Below are 23,148 nucleotides of genomic sequence, written 5' to 3' on the forward strand. Positions count from 1 at the left end.
CATTGGTTATTTTACCTCCTAGGTAACAGAATTCCTTAACTTCATCTACTTCGTGACCATAAATCCTGATGTTAAGCTTCTCACTTTTCTCATTTCTGCTACTTCTCATTACTTTCGTCTTTCTTCGATTTACTCTCAAACGTTAGATTGTTAATGTCATTCAGCAGATCATGTAATTCATCTTCACTTTCACTAAGGACAGCATTGTCAGCAACGATCGTATCATTGATATCCTTTCACTGTGAATTTTAATTCCACTCACTAACTTTTCTTTTATTTCCATCATTGCTTCTTCGATGTACAGGTTGAACAGTAGGGCCGAAAGACTTCATCCCTGTCTTATACCCATTTTAGTCCGAGCACTTCGTTCTTGGTCATCCACTCTTATTATGCCCTTTTGCCTCTTGCACATATTGTATATTTCCCGTCTCTCCCTATAGCTTATCCCTATTTTGCTCAGAATTTTGAACATTTTGAACCATGCTTTTTCCAGTTCTGTAAATCCTATTACTGTGTCTTGATTATTCTTTAGTATTGCTTTCATTACCAAACGCAACGTAAGAATAGCCAAACTGATCGTCATGTAGCATATACTCAGTTTTCTTTTCCATTCTTCTGCGTATTGTTCTTGTCAGCAACTTGGGACGCATGAGCTGTTAAGCTGACTGTGCGATAATTCTCGCACTTTCCAGCTCCTGCAGTCTTCGGAATTGTGTGGATGATATTTTTCCGAAGGTCAGATGGTATGTCGCCACTCATACAATCTATTCACCAACGTCAATAGTCGTTTTGCTGCCACTTCCCGCAGTACATTTAGATATTGTAATGGAATGTTATCTGTCCCTTCTGCCTTATTTGATCTTAAGGCCTCCAAAGCTCTTTTAAATTATGATTCTAATAGGGGATCCTCTACCTCTTCCTAACTGACTTCTGATTCGTCTTCATTACATCAGATAAATCTTCCCCCTCATAGAGGGTTTCGATGTATTCTTCCCACCTCTCCGCTCTTTCTTCTGCGTTTAACCTTGGAATCCCCGTTGCATTATTAATGTTACCACCCCTGCTTTTAATTTCACTGAACGTTGTTTTGTCTTTCTTGTATGCTGGGAGTGTCCTTCCGACAATCATTTCCATTTCGATTTCTTCACATTTTTCATACATCCATTTCGTCACATCTTTCCTGCACTTCCCACTTATTTCATTCCTCAGCGACTTGTATTTCTGTATTCCTGGGTTTTCAGGAGCATTTTTGTACTTCCTTTCATCGATCAGTTGAAGTGTATCTTCTGTTACCCATGGTTTCTTCGCAGTTACCTTACTTGTACCCATGTTTTTCTTTCCAACATATGTGATGGCCTTTTTAGACATGCCTATTCCTCTTGAACTGTACTGCCTAATGAGCTATTACTTATTTCTGTATCTACAGCCTTAGAGAATTTCAAGCATATTTAGCCATGTGACTCTTCAGGCTTTCCCGGCGGATATATTGTAAATAGTCTTCACGGGTGTGCCGCCGGATGACGTTGTGCAAACCCCACAATATTTCCTCGGAGCAACTGTCCGACATCATCAGGTGGTTGAACCTCGCTGGTTGCTAGGTACGACTGACAAGATCCGCATGTCGACGCAACTGTACACAGAGCACGCGCGTGAAGATTGCGCAGGCGCGGGAACCACGCTTGCGCAAAAATTTGCAGATAGATGGCGCCAGACTGAAACGCCCTCTGCCGGGAAACGCAGAGCGGCCGTTCTGCGCGTGCGCTGACGCTGTCTTTACTAACATGCTGCCAAAGTTATGACGGGTCTATTATCGAAAGCTCTTTGCTTTCTCGTCGTGATTTAACAGCAGCCAATGCAGGGTTCCAGGCTGTACTCAATTGAAATCCCGCATCGCTGTTGATAAGGTTATCAGCTGTACGGATATGTATTGCTTCCTTAATGACGCAATCCCAGAAAGAGGATGCTGAGGATAAAACTTGCGTCTTTTCATAAGTCATGTGATGTCTTGTGTTCAGACAGTGTTCCGCAATTGCCGACTTCTCCGGTTGCGTAGGCGTCTATGACGCTGATGTTCATCGCAACGTTCTTGTACTGTGCGACATGTCTGACCTATATATGCCGCCCCACACTGACAAGGAATCTTGTACACACCACGTTTCCTCAGACCGAGATCATCCTTAACCGAAACTAACAGGTTCCTCAGTTTTGCAGATGGTCGTAAAACACACTTGATGTCATATCTTTCGAGGACTCTTCCGATTCTTGACGACATGGCACCAAAGTACAGCAAGAAGGCCAAGGTGGTGGGTGTCTTCATATGTTCATTCTGCTTCATAGATTGAACTCGCTTGGGCCTGAATGCATTACGTATCTGCCTCTCAGAATAACCTTTGACGGAAGACTGTCTTCAAATGTTGCATCTCACTCGGCAGGCTTTCAGAGTCAGATAACACACGCGCTCTATGAACTAGCGTACGTAATGCACTACCGCATCGTGCTGGATGATGGCAGCTTGTGGCCTGCAAATATTGATCTGTATGCGTTGGCTTGAGGTATACGCTGTGTCCCAAGGTTCCATCTGCTTTCCTTCGTACCAAAAACTCAAGAAAGGGTAAAGTGCCATCTTTTTCCACTTCCATAGTGAAAATATTCGGATGGAGCGAATTTAAATGTTGAAGAAACGTAGGTAGAGTATCCAGTCCGTGTGGCCACACCACAAACGTATCGTCAACATACCGCAGAAAACAAGAGGGTTTGAGAGTGGCTGACTGTAGTGCTTTATCTTCAAAGTCCTCCATAAAATAATTGGCCACCACAGGAAAAAGAGGGCTCCCCATGGCGACACCGTCCACTTGTTCAAAATAATGGTCTTGAAATAAGAAGTATGTTGAAGTAAGCACATGTTTAAAGATTGCCACTACGTCCTCCTCAAACTTGTTACTAATGAGCTCTAAAGAGTCCTGCAAGGGCACCTTTGTAAATAAAGACACAACATCGAAACTTACTAATAGATCCGATGATTGCAGTCATAGAGTTTTCAAGTGACCTCAGAGTTGCGAATATGATGGGCACTTGCCTACGAGAGGTCCCAATAGTGACGTCGGATATTTGGCAACAAAATAAGTAGGTGGTCCAATGTTGCTCACGATAGGGCGCAGAGGCACCCCATTCTTATGGATTTTTGGTAGGCCATAGAGTCTAGGAGGAACTGCAGCTTGATGACGTAAACTCTTTGCGACTTGCGCTGGGATCGAGCTCTTCCTGATGAGTTCCACAGTCTTCCTCTGGATCCTACCCATCGGATCACTTTTTAATTTACTGTATGCAGGATCGTCGAGCAGTTTGTCCATCTTGCTGTTATATTCCGTGCGTGAGAGGAGAACAGTAGCGTTTCCTTTGTCAGCAGGTAAGATGACGATGTCTTGGTCTCTTCTCAGATCTTGTAGTGCAGAAGACCAGCTTCAACATTTCCACCGCTGAAAGAACTTCGATGCAGAGCAGTAACGAGGTACGTATTACGATAGAAGATCTTTCCGGAAACTCAGTTGCCTATGAGTGAAATTGTCGCTACAGAAAAAAAAAAAAAAAAAACTCTTACCTTAACCATGATTTACCCTAGAGAGTCACGACGCTCAGGCTATTAAAAATACCAGTTCATGCAAGAAAGTCATTCCATAAAGCCGCCCCAGGACACTTCTAGGAGTTTCATCCTGTGCGCATAATTCGACATTTTTAGTGCCGTTGTCAGCTGCGGCAGACAAAGAGTTGGAGAGCATTTACATTTAAAGCAGGGTATGGTATGCAGTCACGCTGGTGGAAGTTGTCAGGCAGAAGACACGGCTTCCGTGGCGTGACTGGGTCAGTAGCGTGCGTCTTCCGCACCAAGCAAGCCCCGCACTGCAGCGTCCGCTGCAGGCTGCTGCGGGCACCTGATCTAAAGGTATTATGGGCTGTTCTGCGAATATAAATAACCTCTGCGCTCAGTGTTTTCAGCTCAGAATTAAGTCGCAATACTGCAAAACATGCAAGCACTTTGTTCATCGGTTTTCTTATCTATTACGACTGTATTACTGAAGTTCTGTGATATTAAAATGGCCAAACAGTACGTATTCGAGAGACCTAAGGGCTTCGCACCCGTGCTTCATAGCTTAGCCAACAGTGGCAACACGTCTCATAGGGGAGCGATCTTTCGGGAAAAAAGGCGATGGGCTATTTCAACATTTTTGTAAATCCAAGCGCTTCCAAATGAAGAACTTTTATACTCCACAAGAGTCTAAGGGTGTGGCAGTCGAAACACTGGTAAAAAAGAAAACATTAGATTTACGAAAACTTGTTAACTCAAGGAGGAATGTTTTAACCGTGAAGATATTCGATGGTCGTAAGAAGAGCTGTCGGACGATGTGGCAAAGATTGTGCTATTTTGGAAAACGTGGCGAAGATACTACAAAACGTACTTTGATTATTAACAGTACTTGATTAAAATTACCTGTGATTTGAAAATGAGTCATTTTGCTCAACAAAACAACAGTAAGGTATATTAGTAGGATATTTAAATTCTAAGTAATTTACTTATTGCTGACTTATAAATTGTTGATTTATGGTAAAAGAGATCATCAAAATTGTAAAATCTGTAGACGGCACGAACTGCAAAATGCGTTCAACATTTTGTTCCAGTACTTACGGTAGTCATAATTTTGGTAAATCTTGACTGTATATGATACAGTCTCGTAACTGTGATAGCTTTTACATTGGTAAGACATTCAGAGATTTTTCAGCTCGACTTATAGGACATAAATATGTAGTAATTCTAGTGCGATAGAGGATCATTTGAAACAGGACGAACATGGAATGCTTCCTATCCTAGTGGGTCTAAGAGTGTTCCACGTCGCTCCTAATGCGCGGTTTGTGGATATCATCGATAAACTTTAAATTTTTACACATCGAATATGTCAGCAATATAGATTATTGAAAGATCGAGAGGGATTCAGTAGAAGTTGCTTCTTTCATTTCTTGGACGAGATTTTGAAAGAATGTAAGTGACTAATTTTGGCTATATGATCGACTCTAGACATCAGTTTGTTAGTACTCTTGACGTGTTCCTGGTTGAATATTATTTGTACACACACTGGTGGGGGTGCCACTTCGTTTCTTTTCCTCTCGCTGGGTGACGCCTGTAGTTGGCTTGAACTTCACCGTGACTTACATGGCTCTGCTAATCGGCACAAGGTTACATTGTGGGGTTAAGCAATATCCTAGTTACTCGAATTGCAGTTGCACTTAGTTGTAATGGATTTGCCGGCCGGAGTGGCCGAGCGGTTCTAGGCGCTACAGTCTGGAGCCGCGCGACCGCTACGGTCGCAGGTTCGAATCCCGCCTCGGGCATGGATGTGTGTGATGTCCTTAGGTTAGTTAGGTTTAATTAGTTCTAAGTTCTAGGCGACTGATGACCTCAGAAGTTAAGTCGCATAGTGCTGAGAACCATTTGAACCATTTGTAATGGATTTAAAATGTAACTTTGGTCTCCATCTGTTTTGACTCTTGCGAATTTACACTGCAAGATTTGATTTTGTTCATTTGTTATTATTATTGTTATTATTATTTCTGACTTATCAGTCTTCTTACTGGTCTGATGCCACCCGCCATAAATTCCTCTCCTGTGCCAACCTCTTCATCTCTGAGTAGCACTAGCAACTTACGTTCCGAGTTAATTGCTGGATGTATTCTAGTCTCTGTCTTCCTCTGCAGATTTTGTCCTTTACATCTCCCTCTAGTACTATTGAAGTTACTCCCTGATGTCTTAACAGGTGTCCTATCATCCTGCCACTTCTTCTTGTCAGTATTCCTCATTTATTCCGTTCCTCGCCGATTCTTCGGAGAACAACCTCATTCCTTACCTTATCAGTCCATCCAATTTTCAACATTCGTCTGTAGCACCACATCTCAAATGATTCTATTCTCTTCCGTTCCGGTTTTGCCACAGTCCATGTCTCCTGTCATACAGTGACGTGCTGCAAACGTACATTCTCAGAAATTTCTTCCTCAAATTAAGGCCTATGTTTGGTAGTAGTAGGCTTCTCTTGACAAGAAATGCCCTTTTCGCCAATGCTAGTCTGCTTTTTATGTCCTCCTTGCACCACCATCAGGAATTATTTTGATGCCTAGATAGCAGAATTCCTTAACTTCGTCTTCTTCGTCATCACCGGTTATGATCTTAAGTTTCTTGTTGTTCTAATTTGTGTTGCGCCTCATTGCTCATATCTTTCTTCGATTTCCTCTTAATCCATATTCTGTACTGCTTACACTATTCAATCCATTCATCAGATCCTGCAACTTTTCTTCACTTTCACTCAGGTCAGGAATGTCATGAGTGAATCTTAACATTGATATCCTTTCTTGATTTTCGTCAGTTTGATTCGACATTAACTATTTTGCTATTTAGTAGTGACATAGGTTTTCCATTTATTAACTGAGAATATCTGTGACGTTTTCACCAGGTATCATGATGTGGTCCTTTACGAATTGACGTTAGACCAGTGTATTACAAATGGCCTTGTTCAATTTGCGCTGTTCATGTGAGTCGACATAGATACTGTATTTCCTATGACACTTTGATTTTACTTTTAATTTTTACTTGGACACAATCTTATGACTGCTCAGTCATTACTGTTGGTGTTACGTTTATTTTATTCCCAAATTTTATGGACGGTACGACATGTTATTTCACGGCACCATGATTTTTCTGATTACACTTCAACCTAATTCACAAGATTACCTGCTACCAAGTTGCGTTCAGTGTAGCATCATTTTAATAATGTCGCTGACCCTTGTAAGAAGTTTTCTTTTAGTTTATTCTCTGTCGTTCCCTGTTTCAACATAGAGTAAGTTGTATGCATTTATGTGGTAAGATTGGGATTTAAATTCGTGGTGTAAGGATAGCATCGATTACACTGCTATCGCCATTGAAAGTGAAGAAGAATTACAGAATCTGTTGGATGGAATGACCAGTGTAGTGGGTACTGAATATGTATTGCGAGTAAAATCGGAGAAAGACAAAGGCAATGAGATGTAGCAGAAATGAAAACATCGGGAAACTCAATATCGTAATTGGGGATCACGAAGAAGAGGAAGTTTAGGAATTCTGATAGTTTGGGAGCAAAATAACCCCTGACGGACGAAGCAAGGAGGACATAGAAAGCAGACTAGCGTTAGCAAATAAGGAATTCCTCGCCAAGAGTATCTGCTGGTATCAAACACAGGCCTTAATTTAGGAAGAAGATTCTGAGAATGTACGTCTGGAGCACAGCATTGTGTATTAGTGAATCATGCACAGTGAGAAAACTGGAATAGAAGATAATTGAAGCGTCTGAGACATGGTGCTACAGAGCATTGTTGAAAACTAGGTGGGCTGATTAGGTAAAGAATGAGGAGATTCTCTGCAGAGTCTGTGAAGAAAGGAACATATGGAAAACGCTGATAAGAAAAAAGGGACAATGTCATAAGACACGTGTAAGGATATCAGGTAATATATCACGTGATAAAAGAGGGAGATGCAGAGAAAATAGAGATTGTAATAAATCCAACAAGTATTTGAAGATGTAAGGTGCGAGTGCTACTGCGAGATAAAGAGTTTAAGACAAGAGAGGAAATCGTGGCTGCCGCAGCAAATCAATCCGAAGACTTATACTGAAAAACAAGGTCACATTCTACGCTCACATGTAATTATTTGTGCACATAAGTGATAATAGGTGTATATTTTTGCACGCTGCACGTTGTTATGATTTATATCTTAATTGATGACTGTCCTATGTTCAGTAATTGTAGCAGCTAACACTCCACATGATATCTGTTTATTTCGTTATACTATCTACTTTTAAATGTTCAGTAATTGTAGCAGCTAACATTCCACATGATATCTGTATATTTCGTTACATTATCTAATTTTAATTCTGTACATTATGTAAAAATTTTAAATACTATTCGGCATGGTTACTTCGTGATTTTATAAATACATAGTACGTGACCGATGCTCAGTGTATGATATCCTGCTGGTTACGTCTTTCGATACTCATACATGCACTGTATTAGTTGTGCGCTACTGGTGTGCTTTAAATGGCTCTAAGCCCTAAGGGACTTATCATATGTGGTCATCGGTGTCCTAGACATAGAGCTACTTAAACCTAACTAACCTAAGAACATCACACACATCCATGCCCGAGGCAGGACTTGAACCTGCGACCGAAGCAGCAGCGCGGTTCCAGAATGAAGCGCCTAGAACCGCTCGGCCACATCGGCCGGCGTTACTGATGTCTATGTGCTTTAGGTTTGGCACTAGGTTTCATAGATGTATGAGCTGTTTTCCGTACCTTAGTAGCCGCTGCTATATGTCTGTATGGCTAGTTCTAGTGTTTGTTTGTGTAAATTGATGCAACGCCTGACCACTGTGTATATAATTGTTCTGTGGCATTTCAGATTGAAACACAGTTTCCTTTTTAACATGCAGTAGCTATGGTATGATGATGCGACAGCGAATCGCATCAATAAATTAAATTGCAACCACGACTTTCCACGGTTAATTAATTGCTGATTCTGAATAATCGCTCACATGATAGTTGGAAGCATTTATTTATCAAGTGAAGATAAATTTTCTCCTTATTCCGTTACGTTGCTAAAAAGTCGTAGACAGACAAAACTTAATTGGTGTACTGAGGAAGCTGAAGTTGACTATGGCACTGTATAGAGAGTAGTGAGTGAATATACTGTCACGAGTATTGTGGTGTAAGGTAACTAGGGAAACATTACTTTAAAGAACAAAATAGTATGAACGTGCCGGGGTTTGTTAGCATGAAGGTGAATGACAGTACGAAAGATGGGGAAAAGGCATTTAAACTTATTAGTTACAGGGTGTGCTTAGCATTTGTTGGTTGTTTGGAAATGGTTGCTGGAAATCCAAATTAGCGGGTGTTCAGGAAAGCACAGTATTTGACGTGATAGCAGACGTCACAGTAAGTCTCAAGGCCTCAACTAATATATCTAACAGTACAAATGTAGCCTGAAAAATTCCACATATAGCAAAGATATATTTGTACGTTGTCCGCGTTAATTTTAATCACATATTGAAGTATAGTAACAATTATTGCTGAGTAAGTCCTTCCCGGAAGAAATATCTTAATTTTAATGTTGAAAACAGTGTCCTTGTAGTCATAAAAGTTCTTGATCTCAAACTCGAAATGTCTGAGAGCCTTAAAACTAAATTCCACTTCAGATGCCTACACTATAATCGGTTACACTTGCAAAGACGTTTTCAGGTTCTTACTCAATGTGCAGTGACAAAAAATAAAGCTGCAGGCTATTAATCAGAGTAGGTGCCGTTACTTCCCTAAAATTTATATTTTCTGGAACACAACTAAATTAATGTGAGAGACCCGTTTTTCTGTCTAAGTAAAGTAAAAATAATACGCCAGTAGTGGTACTATCTACATGATGGTCATTTGCCTTTGTTAGTACTCACACATATGGAACGTTGGCGGGCTAACTTCTACAGTAGTTGTTGTACATTTCGGTACCAGTCAGAGAACGTCTGATTTGCTGGCGAGGCTCTTGGAGCCTCTGTGATGGCAGCATTACCGAATTACCGAGCTTTTGGGCACCGCTTACGTGAAGATGGTAACCGGGTAGTATTGGGCCAGGTGCCTACACGCAACTAATGTGACGTAGCGATATCTTATGCTACGAACAAAGTGATCCTTATGCAGTGCTCGAAGGCCCCACGCAAAGCATCTCACTGTCATTTGATGTCCTATTCGCGCTAGGTTTCTGCTAAATATCATTTGGCGGTCACTCGCTCTCAACTCCCCAGCTCAGAACCAACCAATCGAACAATTTTTCAGCAACTTTCGTTACTGTTGCATAACTCCCTGCTTTCTCATGCTACAAGACTCTTACCTTCGCTATAAATGCTTTTAAAATCTATTACCGAGTAATATTTATTTTTTGCCCATATACCTCACTAAGAATTTGCAAACCCCGTGTTTTGTTGATTGTCGTAAATATTATCAGAAACTAAATTCCGTGCCTCCACTGTCTGTTAACGTACAGTCCATCGAATGAAGAAAACGAGAAATGTCTACTTGACCTGTAGTAGTTGAGGAATATTGCTTGTAACAGTGATACCCTGCGCTTTAGTGTTTCTGTATGGCTTGAATACCCCCACGCACATACGCCTCAGTTCAGAATTTACAGCTGTGATTTGGACATCGCCAGAAGCTCGGGGCACAAATGAGGTGGTTAACAGGAGCTGCACGCTCATCATCTTTGGTTAGCAACTAACGGCTGGAGCACTCCTGTATCTCAAATTTAAGTTGATTTGGCCAGTAATCCGGATTCATGACGAGGGCGCTCGTTCACTAGTTGAAGTATCACAGTCGTGTACATGTCTAATTAATGGAGTCCATTTAACCTCGTCGTGTCGATTACGGGGCTACTTGAGTTATAATTAACAGTTGCAGTGCTGCGAAGCCGACAGTGGCCGGGAGAGCGGTTGGCTACTCCCACGCTGCTCAATAACGCCCCTAAATGACGCAGTTGGCTGAGAATAACGGCGTGATGAGTGGGCCCCAATTTACCTGTCTGAGGCCACAACAGCGGAGCTTACGTGTCTGATTGAATGATTGGTTGTAGAAGATGGTGATTCAGCTGAAAGGAACGTTTTGCTTCGTTATTATCTTAGTGCATCTGCAACCGATAGTACTGCAATATGGAGGAGCGTTTTCATTTATCTATAAGGGATGATCAAAAGGTAGCTGTTTCAGGGCTTTGCTGCAGCATATATGCAAGACAGGGCGATTCCGATACGGGTGTATAAGCACCGAAATGTAGACAAGGGCCGGCCTTTGTAGCCGAGCGGTTCTAGGCGCTTCAGTCTGGAATCGCGCGACCGCTACGGTCGCAGGTTCGAATCCCGCCTCGGGCATGGATGTGTGTGATGTCCTTAGGTTAGTTAGGTTTAAGTAGTTCTAAGTTCTAGGGGACTGATGACCTCAGATGTTAAGTCCCATAGTGCTCAGATTTTTTGTAGACAAGGAGTTAATCTGGCCTTAGAATGGAAACGTTGTAATCGCCCATTACACCACATTACATTTCGCAAGAAAGCACACGAAAGCCCGAAATGCATACATGAAACTCTCGTAAATCGTAATTCGGAAAGAAATGTTACATTCAGCATATCCATACAAAATACATAATAAATACTAGAGTTACGAGGGTGATAGAAAAGCTGATCACAAATAATTTAATAATGACATATAATAACAGAATTAGTACAGATCACAGCCTAAAACTTTTCTACACAATGCTGCCATTGAACATACTAACCACACATCTGTAAACATTTGCGCCTTCGTTGAACACAGCCATCAAAACCAGTGCGGAAAAATCCGCGGTTTTGCTTCGTGGCCCATGATTTTAATGGTATTTTAACTTCGTACATGAAGAAAATGTCGGTTCGCTGTAACCGGCACCAACGAGTATGGAAAAAGGAGCCAAGGACATCTCAGGTAAACCGCATGGCGGCCAGGCCACAGTATTTGTCAATGATGTCAATCGACGACGTGCTGACGAGGGGAAAGACGCGGTTAGAGTTCACGGTCAACAGCGAAAGATCGTTCATGCCATAAAACTTCATCACAATAATGCATGCGCCCACACATCATTTTTAACAACCCAGGCGACTGCAAAAATTGTCTCGTCACTGGTGTCTTATGCATTTTACAGCCATGATTTGGCTCCATTTGATTTCTATCGGGTTGGGGTATGAGACAAATCGTAGGTTGTTGCATTTCAGTGACTTGAATGAGGCTAAAATACACTCCTGGAAATTGAAATAAGAACACCGTGAATTCATTGTCCCAGGAAGGGGAAACTTTATTGACACATTCCTGGGGTCAGATACATCACATGATCACACTGACAGAACCACAGGCACATAGACACAGGCAACAGAGCATGCACAATGTCGGCACTAGTACAGTGTATATCCACCTTTCGCAGCAATGCAGGCTGCTATTCTCCCATGGAGACGATCGTAGAGATGCTGGATGTAGTCCTGTGGAACGGCTTGCCATGCCATTTCCACCTGGCGCCTCAGTTGGACCAGCGTTCGTGCTGGACGTGCAGACCGCGTGAGACGACGCTTCATCCAGTCCCAAACATGCTCAATGGGGGACAGATCCGGAGATCTTGCTGACCAGGGTAGTTGACTTACACCTTCTACAGCACGTTGGGTGGCACGGGATACATGCGGACGTGCATTGTCCTGTTGGAACAGCAAGTTCCCTTGCCGGTCTAGGAATGGTAGAACGATGGGTTCGATGACGGTTTGGATGTACCGTGCACTATTCAGTGTCCCCTCGACGATCACCAGTGGTGTACGGCCAGTGTAGGAGATCGCTCCCCACACCATGATGCCGGGTGTTGGCCATGTGTGCCTCGGTCGTATGCAGTCCTGATTGTGGCGCTCACCTGCACGGCGCCAAACACGCATACGACCATCAATGGCACCAAGGCAGAAGCGACTCTCATCGCTGAAGACGACACGTTTCCATTCGTCCCTCCATTCACGCCTGTCGCGACACCACTGGAGGCGGGCTGCACGATGTTGGGGCGTGAGCGGAAGACGGCCTAACGGTGTGCGGGACCGTAGCCCAGCTTCATGGAGACGGTTGCGAATGGTCCTCGCCGATACCCCAGGAGCAACAGTGTCCCTAATTTGCTGGGAAGTGGCGGTGCGGTCCCCTACGGCACTGCGTAGGATCCTACGGTCTTGGCGTGCATCCGTGCGTCGCTGCGGTCCGGTCCCAGGTCGACGGGCACGTGCACCTTCCGCCGACCACTGGCGACAACATCGATGTACTGTGGAGACCTCACGCCCCACGTGTTGAGCAATTCGGCGGAACGTCCACCTGGCCTCCCGCATGCCCACTATACGCCCTCGCTCAAAGTCCGTCAACTGCACATACGGTTCACGTCCACGCTGTCGCGGCATGCTACCAGTGTTAAAGACTGCGATGGAGCTCCGTATGCCACGGCAAACTGGCTGACACTGACGGCGGCGGTGCACAAATGCTGCGCAGCTAGCGCCATTCGACGGCCAACACCGCGGTTCCTGATGTGTCCGCTGTGCCGTGCGTATGATCATTGCTTGTACAGCCCTCTCGCAGTGTCCGGAGCAAGTCTGGTGGGTCTGACACACCGGTGTCAATGTGTTCTTTTTTCCATTTCCAGGAGTGTAGCTTCGAAATCGTGGGTCAAGAAGCAAAACCTACAATTTTTCAAACTGGTTTTGATGCCGGTGTTCGACGAAGGGACAAATGTCTACAAATGCATGGTGGTTATGTTAAATGGTAGTGCAAGAGGACAGTTCAGGCTATGATCTATACTGATTCCACTGTTATATGTTCATTACTTATTTTATTTTATATTATTCTTTTTTCTACGCAGGTGAGTTAGTTGTTTATCCACCCTCGTAAATATTTTATGACAAAAATTCCGTCGTCTTTCTGTATTTCATGTTCCAGAATACAAGAAGCTTTTGGCCATGACTTGGCAAAATCATAAATGTTGCTACCATTATATTTGTTGACAACACATATGCAATGAAAACCAAACGATTTGAGGAATTGCACAACGGACTACGAGTGAAGTATATTGTCCCAATATGTACATGAGAGTATTTCACCATGTCATTATAAAAATTCTCAGAACAGTCTTCGAAACCAGTCTTGGAAACCCTAATGAATGTCGTCTCACTCCGAAATATGTACGCAAGTGACATAAAATACACTGCTTAACACAACTGCAGAACCATTTCCTCGAAAAGCCTTAACTGTGACATGAAAGCTTGAAGTTTAGCTCATAGGTGGCTGCAACCGACCGCCGTAATTGTGCACAAGCGTGGCACCCTGCAACGTCACCCTCTGGCTTGGCGACTCTTCAGACGTCAAGATGTCTACACATGCCAAAAATGGCGGAGCGCAGACCTTCATGTGAGGTATAACGTGGGTCAGTGATGTCACATTAGCACCAAACTTGACCACAATTTTGTCCAGAAGCACCATGGATGCATCATATTATGCGAAGGTCGTACCATGCCCTTTTACCCACATTTTACCCCTTTTAACGCCTCTGCAATGCAGGTCAGAACCTCGACCAGACTGACTACCACTCAGAGCCGTCACTAAAAACCCTTAGGAAGTGGCATAAAGGACGTCAATGAAACCACCCATTTCCTAGTGACGTTTATTTCCACACATTTCACTGTCAAAAACGCCAGCAGTGTAATGAGAAACAGAACGACTATCTTAAAAACCTGTCACACTGTTTACACCCTTCGAATAATTTAACCCTTCTCTAAGGACGTCATGGCGCAGCAACCACAATGAACCCTATCGCACCCCTACGGAGTCTAGTGCGACCGTAGCTTGTTCTGGTGTAAAGGCTGAAACCACGATTCGAAGAAATTTGAACGGGATCCGAAGCATAAAAGTGTGGTGATGCTTTTTCACCCCTCCTGTTTCACGCCCTCTTGAAGCGTGACCACTGAGGGGAGCAACATTGACATAGGCGTAAGACAGCAACTGGTCCCTCTAGGAACCCCAGTACGGCAACACACTTGGTGCCAGCTGCTCGTCTTTCTTGAGCACTTGAAGAGTGTAGCTGTACAGAGAAAACCTGTTCAGATGGTTCAAATGGCTCTGACCGCTATGGGACTTAACATGTGTGGTCATCAGTCCCCTAGAACTTAGAACTACGTAAACCTAACTAACCTAAGAACATCACACACATCCATGCCCGAGGCAGGATTCGAACCTGCAACCATAGCGGTCACACGGTTCCAGACAGAAGCGCCTAGAATCGCACGGCCACACCGGTCGGCAGAAAACCTGTGACGAGAGTCGCAGGTACCTGCATGAGGGGTACGTTGCTGCTCCAGCACCTGATAGCGGGCATGTGGTATCGAAGGGGTGTCTGGGGGTTGCCCTACTTGTGGGTGGCTAGCATTCTCGTCATGGGCAGTTGGCACTTTTAAGTCTGTGCATGCGACGTCAAACTATCGTGGAATTGATAAAGCTAGAAGAAAGAAGAAAAGCTGAAAACATCTACGATCAGAAATTAATCAGATAAAGTTTATGTAGTGTCTCCTGTGGTACTTATTGTTGACTAGTTGGCTTAACCCCAGCATTTTCCATAACATATAAAATCAAGGGGGGGATGAGGTTTATTAGGTGCCCACCAACAACAAAACACTGAAAACAATTTTCTACATAGCTTCCTCTTTTGTTAAAATACTTTGCACTGACACATCAATAGGGAAAAGGATCAGAAACTAGCGAAAACAGCGCTTTTAAGAGATGTTTGCATCCAGTGAACGGCCTCTTTTGATTTGTACTTTATGACTGCCACACATTTTAAAAAAAAAATACGTATGTCGTTAACTGTCGTTGATTTCCATTCACAATACACTTTTTAAGATTATGTAGGTGTATAAGATGGATACAGTACCTGAAAATAAGATCACGACATTCACTACTAAGACCTGAATTTTTTGGTTAAGTTTTGTTGGAAAATTTAAAACGGTGTCGGTATTGTCCGCAGCTCTTCGTCTAGTGGCTCGTGTTGCTGCCTCTGGATCACGGAATCCCGGCTTCGATTTCCGGCCGGGTTGGGGATTTTCTCTGCCCAGGGACGTGCTGTTTGTGTTGCCCTTATCAATTCATCATCATTGCCGCGCGGGATTAGCCGAGTGGTCTGCGGCGCTGTAGTCATGGACCGTGCGGCTGGTCCCGGCGGAGGTTCGAGTCCTCCCTCGGGCATGTCTGTGTGTGTGTGTTTGTCCTTAGGATAATTTAGGTTAAGTAGTGTGTAAGCTTAGGGAGTGATGACCTTAGCCGTTAAGTCCCGTAAGATTTCAGACAAATTTGAACATTTTTAACATAATCATTCACGAACGTGGCGAGATTGGAATATGTACAGATTGGGACTTTGTACGGCTGCAGATAACCGCGCAGTTGAGCGCCCCCCCCCCCCCCCCCCCCCCAAACCAGTCATCATCAACGGCTCGGTAACTGGCAAAATAAATCTTTAAAAACAGTAATTGTTTCAAAAATTTAAAATACAAAGTATCAGACTAGAGTACGATATTTATACAAGTTAGGAACGAAGTACCACTGTCCCCCCGTCACCCTCCCCCCTCCCCAGCCAGCCTGCGTTGGTACTGCGAGGGATAATAATCAATATGAGTGATGCTTGCAAATCTTAGCGATGGATTTGGAGATTTGGAAGTTAAGTTGCTGTTCGGCGCCGAGAGCAGTGCATTAAGCAGTGTACAAACATTCATATGTCAGAACTGGTCACCCATTGGCGGGATTATCCGTCGTTTCTCCTTCATTTAATCAAGCAGTTGGAACCGCGCGCTTAATCTGGGGATATCTGGAGCGGAAATTATTTTCTCGTTTTAGTTGTCCTGAGTGACTCGCGGAATATGACTGTCGGCGTTACGGCAGCCATCGTCGCAGGGACGGTCGGCTGGCGCCAGTAAATCATAAAAGGCAGAGCTCGGTGCCAGCTGAGGCAGCGGGCAGGTGCGCCAGTTAATTGGGCCAGCGAGGACGGCCACGCATTAATCAGCTCGCCGCAGCGCGATCCATCAGGGCGACTTATTAAGACCGGCGTCTGCCTCGCCAGCGCCGCCCGGCCGCTCCTTATTGCTCTGCCGGGACTTGCACGCGGTCTGAGCGCCGCGCACGTGAGCAGCTGGGGATTGACGTTGATTTGTGAGAGCTGGGACGCGCTCCCCTGAACCCCGTTCCAGCCCAGGGGCTCCTCCTGATCTTCAACAAGCTTCTCCCAGGCTTACGTCGTAGATGCCACCGCTATTAATTACGAGCTTTCCGTAACCTCCCGCCTGCCTACAATCAACTTCGGATAGATACATCCATTAAGGGTGGATGGTAACTGATGTGTTGCAAGACGCGTAGGTAGTTGAAGGGAATGCTAACTGCACTGTTGGGCTGTTAAAATTGCAACACTATGAAGGCTTACTGAGCAACAGTGGTGAGAATGAAGTGTACTAAATGCTAGAGTATGCTAAAGATTTACATTGCGGAGCTACCGCTCAAAGTAAGTAGAGTAACAGGATGTATGTTCTGAATATGCACTGACGGAAACAAAATCGCAACACCAAGAAGGAGATGTGTCACATAAAACGAAAGTTGGTACTTGTGTTGTACATCTGAAAGCCGAGATATTTTCGAATTTCATGCCAGTGGTATAAACCCCACTATGAGGATACAAAACAAGTATCATTTAAATGCACTATTTAGCGTTAGTTACCTTTGTGACTGGACGTGGTGAGTTGATGTTAGTCAAGAATGACTTTAAGGTGACAAAAACGTCATTATCAACACCCCACTGAGTCTCAACGAGGTTGTATAATAGGAGCACGCTAAGCAGGATGCTCCTTCCGCAATACTGCAGGAAGACCATCAGGAATGTAGCCCTTGTACATGGTTGCTGGCAGCGGTGGAGCAGCAGCTGGCACCACCGTGACCCAACAGTTAGTTCAAGGGCTGACGTCCTGTAGAACTCATTCCGTTGACCGGAAACCACTGTCAATTGTGGCGTCAAGCGGGACTTCATTGCAGGGCAAGATGGTGGTCTGCTGCATTTTCTGATGAAAGCTGGTTTTGCCTCGGTGAAAGTGATGGCCATGTGTTTCTTAGGAGGAGGCCATTCAAGCGAGTGCAACTAACGCTGCAACCAACCAGTCTGCGTTCTAGACACACTGGACCTACACCTTAAGTTATGTTCTGGGGTGCCATTTCGTTCGACATCTACATCTACATCCATACTCCGCAAGCCACCTGACGGTGTGTGGCGGAGGGTGCCCTGAGTACCTCTATCGGTTCTCCCTTCTATTCCAGTCTCGTATTGTTCGTGGAAAGAAGGATTGTCGGTATGCTTCTGTGTGGGCTCTAATCTCTCTGATTTTTTCCTCATGGTCTCTTCGCGAGATATACGTAGGAGGGAGCAATATACTGCTTGACTCTTCGGTGAAGGTATGTTCTCGAAACTTTAACAAAAGCCCATAACGAGCTACTGTGCGTCTCTCCTGCAGAGTCTTCCACTGGAGTTTATCTATCATCTCCGTAACGCTTTCGCGGTTACTAGATGATCCTGTAACGAAGCGCGCTGCTCTCCGTTGGATCTTCTCTATCTCTTCTATCAACCCTATCTGGTACGGATCCCACACTGCCGTGCAGTATTCAAGCAGTGTGCGAACAAGCGGACTGTAACCTAATTCCTTTGTTTTCGGATTGCATTTCCTTAGGATTCTTCCAATGAATCTCAGTCGGGCATCTGCTTTACCGACGATCAACTTTATATGATCATTCCATTTTAAATCACTCCTAATCCGTGCTCCCAGATAATTTATGGAATTAACTGCTTCCAGTTGCTGACCTGCTATTTTGTAGCTAAATGATAAGGGATCTATCTTTCTATGTATTCGCAGCACATTACACTTGTCTACATTGAGATTCAATTGCCATTCCCTGCACCATGCGTCAATTCGCTGCAGATCCTCCTGCATTTCAGTACAATTTTCCATTGTTGCAACCTCTCGATACACCACAGCATCATCTGCAAAAAGCCTCAGTGAACTTCCGATGTCATCCACCAGGTCATTTATGTATATTGTGAATAGCAACGGTCCTATGACACTCCTCTGCGGCACACCTAAAATCACTCTTACTTCGGAAGACTTCTCTCCATTGAGAATGACATGCTGCGTTCTGTTATCTAGGAACTCCTCAATCTAATCACACAATTCGTCTCATAGTCCATATGCTCTTACCTTGTTCATGAAACTACTGTGGGGGACTGTATCAAACGCCTTGCGGAAGTCAAGAAACACGGAATCTACCTGTGAACCCGTGTCTATGGCCCTCTGACTCTCGTGGACGAATAGCGCGAGCTGGGTTTCACACGACCGTCTTTTTCGAAACCCATCAAAAACAACCTCGTGGTTATCCCACCCACTGTAGCTGCAAAACTGTACGTTAGCCTGCTGACTGGACCTGTACTGCTGCCATTCACGAACAGCGCTCAAGTAGGTGTTTTCCACATACTGCTGCTGTAACCCAACTGGATCTACAGAGTATCGACATGTTTCCTTGGCCTGCTCCATCACCAGATGTGTCTCCAACAGAGTGCATCTGAGCCATCATCGCATGACAACAAGCGTCATCGACAACCAACTTTAACCTCCCCTGTATTCACCAATCAAGTGCAACCGGCTTGGAACTGCACCCCACAAACTGACGTCAGGCAGTTCTACAACATAATACATGTAGTTTGTTTGCATACATCATTTTGGCCGTTACACCGGTTTTTAACATGCTGAGAGAATTGGATTACGAAATGAGACACTAAAAGTATTGAAGGAGTTTTGATATTTGAGGAGCAAAATAACTGATAATGGTCGAAGTAGAGAAGATATAAAATGGAGACTGGCAATGGCAAGGAAAGCGTTTCTGAAGAAGAGAGATTTGTTAACATCGAGTATAGATTTAAGTGTCAGGAAGTCGTTTCTGAAAGTATTTGTATGGAGTGTAGCCATGTATGGAAGTGAAACATGGACGATAAATAGTTTGGACAAGAAGAGAATAGAAGCTTTTGAAATGTGCTACAGAAGAATACTGAAGATTAGATGGGTAGATCACATAACTAATGATGAAGCATTGAATAGAATTGGGGAGAAGAGGAGTATGTGGCACAACTTGACAAAAAGAAGGGACCGGTTAGTAGGACATGTTCTGAGGCATCAAGGGATCACAAATTTAGCACTGGAGGGGAGCGTGGAGTAAAAATCGTAGAGAGAGACCAAGAGATGACTACACTAAGCAGATTCAGAAGGATGTGTGTTGCAGTAAGTACTGGGAGATGAAGAAGCTTGCACAGGGTAGGGTATTATGGAGAGCTGCATCAAACCAGTCTCAGGACTGAAGACCACAACAACAACCATTTTACATTCACAAGGGCTTGTCTTGCGCTTACATAAACCTGTGATGTTACACTGTTAATCACTGAAATAAGTTATCTAGACAACAGAATTCCCGAAATTTCTTTTCTGTAAATTAATTACTTTTTGGTTGAGCTCCAATAAGTCAAGTTAAGAGGTATTCTTGAAAGGACTGGGCCCCACATTGTGGTATCATTCATTACTTGTAATGTGAGTGGAATGTTTTAAATTCAATGGAGGACAGTGGCTGAACAGATATAACAACGATAGCAAAATGTTCAAACAAATAGGATACCTTAAATGCCCCAGACTAACACAGCGGTTTTAAATTACATACCAAAATTTAACACGGTCCTTTTAAGAGATCTGACAAAATTATAGCAAGGTTTTTGGAGGTCAAATGTAACTACGACTAGCACAAACTTAATAAAAAGTTTTAAGAACTTAAATGTCCTGAGCTAACAAAGTGGTGTTTAATTACAGACCAATGTTTAAGACGGTCTTTTAAAAGAGCTGGCAAATTTAAGGAAATACGAGACCCAGCAAATTGTTCGACTGACTGGGGAAAACTTCATGCAGAAAGGGCACATAACCAAAAGGGATCGAAGCCAATAGGCAAAAAATTCGTGAACTCACAGACCAGTGGAGAAAAGACTTCACCAGCAGTTAGTGTGCGGTAAAGCAGCTCCACACAGGGTAACGGCAGCGGCGAATTCCAAATGCAGCCGCGCCGGGTAGCCACGCGCGGCTCCTCCTGTCGGAGGTTCGAGTCCTCCCTCGGGCATGGGTGTGTGTGTTGTACTTGGGTTAAGTTAGTTTAGCTAGGCTGTAAGCCCAGTAATCTATGACCTCAGCAGCTGGGTCCTATAGGAACTTACCACAAATTTCTAAAATTCCAAATGCCGGCCAGTAATATCGTGCCGCAGGTGCGCTCACCCTCGTCAGGCTGGACCAATTGTACACATAGACTGCAGAAACACTAATTGACCCACCAGGAATCAGCAGGCGCCCGTATAATAAGCGTCGTGCGACAAGAAGGTGCCTAGAAACACCAACAGGTCAGTTAGTATGATAACACACTTCCAGCAACTAGCTGCCTGAACGAGAAATCCACAATGAGGTACAACAACAGCTGTCGAACGGCGATTAACTGAGTAATTTGAGAATTACAATAATAGTGCAGGTTAAACTCTGGAGCGAACCAAGAATAGGTATAGTAATATAACCAAACTACAGACGTAGAACTGCCCTTCCGTGTTGAAATCCTGGTTCTGTTAGTTACAGAACTATCAGATACCTGTACAAGGCGGCCGGCGGGCCCAATCAGGATCCAAGAACCAAGTAAGGAATCTCGCCTTACAACATCCAAGTGTGCCAACACAGACAATTTGACAGCTCTTCGGTAGCGCACCTGGTATAGTAATAGATATGGCCAGACCAGAATCTAAAACATAATTAAAAGAGCAGATTAATCATAAATGTTCATGACAGCACCAGTGGCACACGCGAACACCGTCATATTCCCACCGCTTGCACAGTCTGTGGCATCAACAATATTAGGCATCATCTGACTAAGAGAAACACTACTCAGTTGGGGGGGGGGGGGGGGGTGGAGGAAATCGCAACTAAGTGACTTTCCAGGAAGGCACCACAGGGTGATGAGCGAACACTGAGATAGACACATACAAACATCTTCTGTAAGTGATACAGACCACACTAACGGCGAATCCAAACTTCACGGAAAGCACAAATTCACAACTCAGGGAAGAATCACATAGGGCAGGGCACTAATGACAGAGCCCACTACCGCTCCCGGACTAGATCACACAGTACGGCTCGACAAAAGGAAAGAGGTTCCGTTTCAGCGCACCGGAATCAGCTAATCATAATAAAATTCGTTCCAGTTGCAATCGTTTCCTAAGAGTGAATCGGCAAAGACGCCGACTACCATCGCGTGACAGCACACGTTTTCTCCAACTGACTTCCTTCCTCCTCGTTCCCGGTGACTGTCCCTTCCGCATTCACTCGACTAGCAAGTATTTCAAACGAGAATACACCGCCCAAGAGCGTCGCCTGGCGGACAGAGGCAAAACGAACCAGAATTTCAATGTAGAGGCCTCAATCGTTAGGAGCAGACACGACTCATTGATGTTGCGACATTTTTCCCGTCAGTGTATATAGAGATAACACAGTGAATGTTTTGTTCGGTAATCGCGTTTGACTGTTCTTTTTCGTGAGCAGAAATCTCTTCAACATTTCCCGTCTCAAGACCAAGACCAAAGTCAATAGCCGGCCGGAGTGACCGTGAGGTTCTGGGCGCTTCAGTCTGAAACCGAGCGATCGCTACGGTCGCAGGTTCGACTCCTGCCTCGGGCATGGATGTGTGTGATGTCCTTAGGTTAGTTAGGTTAAATTAGTTCTAAGTTCTAGGCGACTGATGACCACAGAAGTTAAGTCGCATAGTGTTCAGAGCCATTTGTACCATTTTTGAACCAAAGTCAATACAATTGTTATTCGCGAGTTGTTGTATGCAGACGATGCAGCTCTGGTAGCAACCTCAGGGGATGAGCTGCAGTGTCTAATCAGCAAGTTATCATATGCATGTGGAAAAATTGGTTTTACCATCAGCCTCCAAAGGACTAAGATCACATCGCAGGGGGCCACCAGCCGTCCATCCATCACCATTAACGGCAATCCTCTTCAAGTAGTTGATGATTTTTACCCAATTGGAATCCAGAATATATAGCGACTTCTCTGTGGACTCAGTTTACCAACAGAATTGCAAAAGCATCGGCTGTCATGAGTAGATTGAAAAACAGAGTATGGAAGAATGGACTACTCACATTAAAAACTAAATTGCAAGTATATAACGCTTGTGTTAGTAGCACCCTTTTTATAGCTGTGAGACGTGGATAACCCTTGCTAAACACGAATCCCGACTGAACGGCTTCCATCTCCGTTATTTCCGGAGGATTCTTCAGATCTCTTGGAAGGATAGAGTACCCAACACCCAAATGTTACGGCTCACAAGGGCAACCAGCATTCATGCTCTCCTGAGCCACTGACATCTAAGG

The sequence above is a fragment of the Schistocerca americana genome, chromosome 2, assembly GCF_021461395.2.
Source record: "Schistocerca americana isolate TAMUIC-IGC-003095 chromosome 2, iqSchAmer2.1, whole genome shotgun sequence".
Lineage (NCBI taxonomy): Eukaryota > Metazoa > Arthropoda > Insecta > Orthoptera > Acrididae > Schistocerca > Schistocerca americana.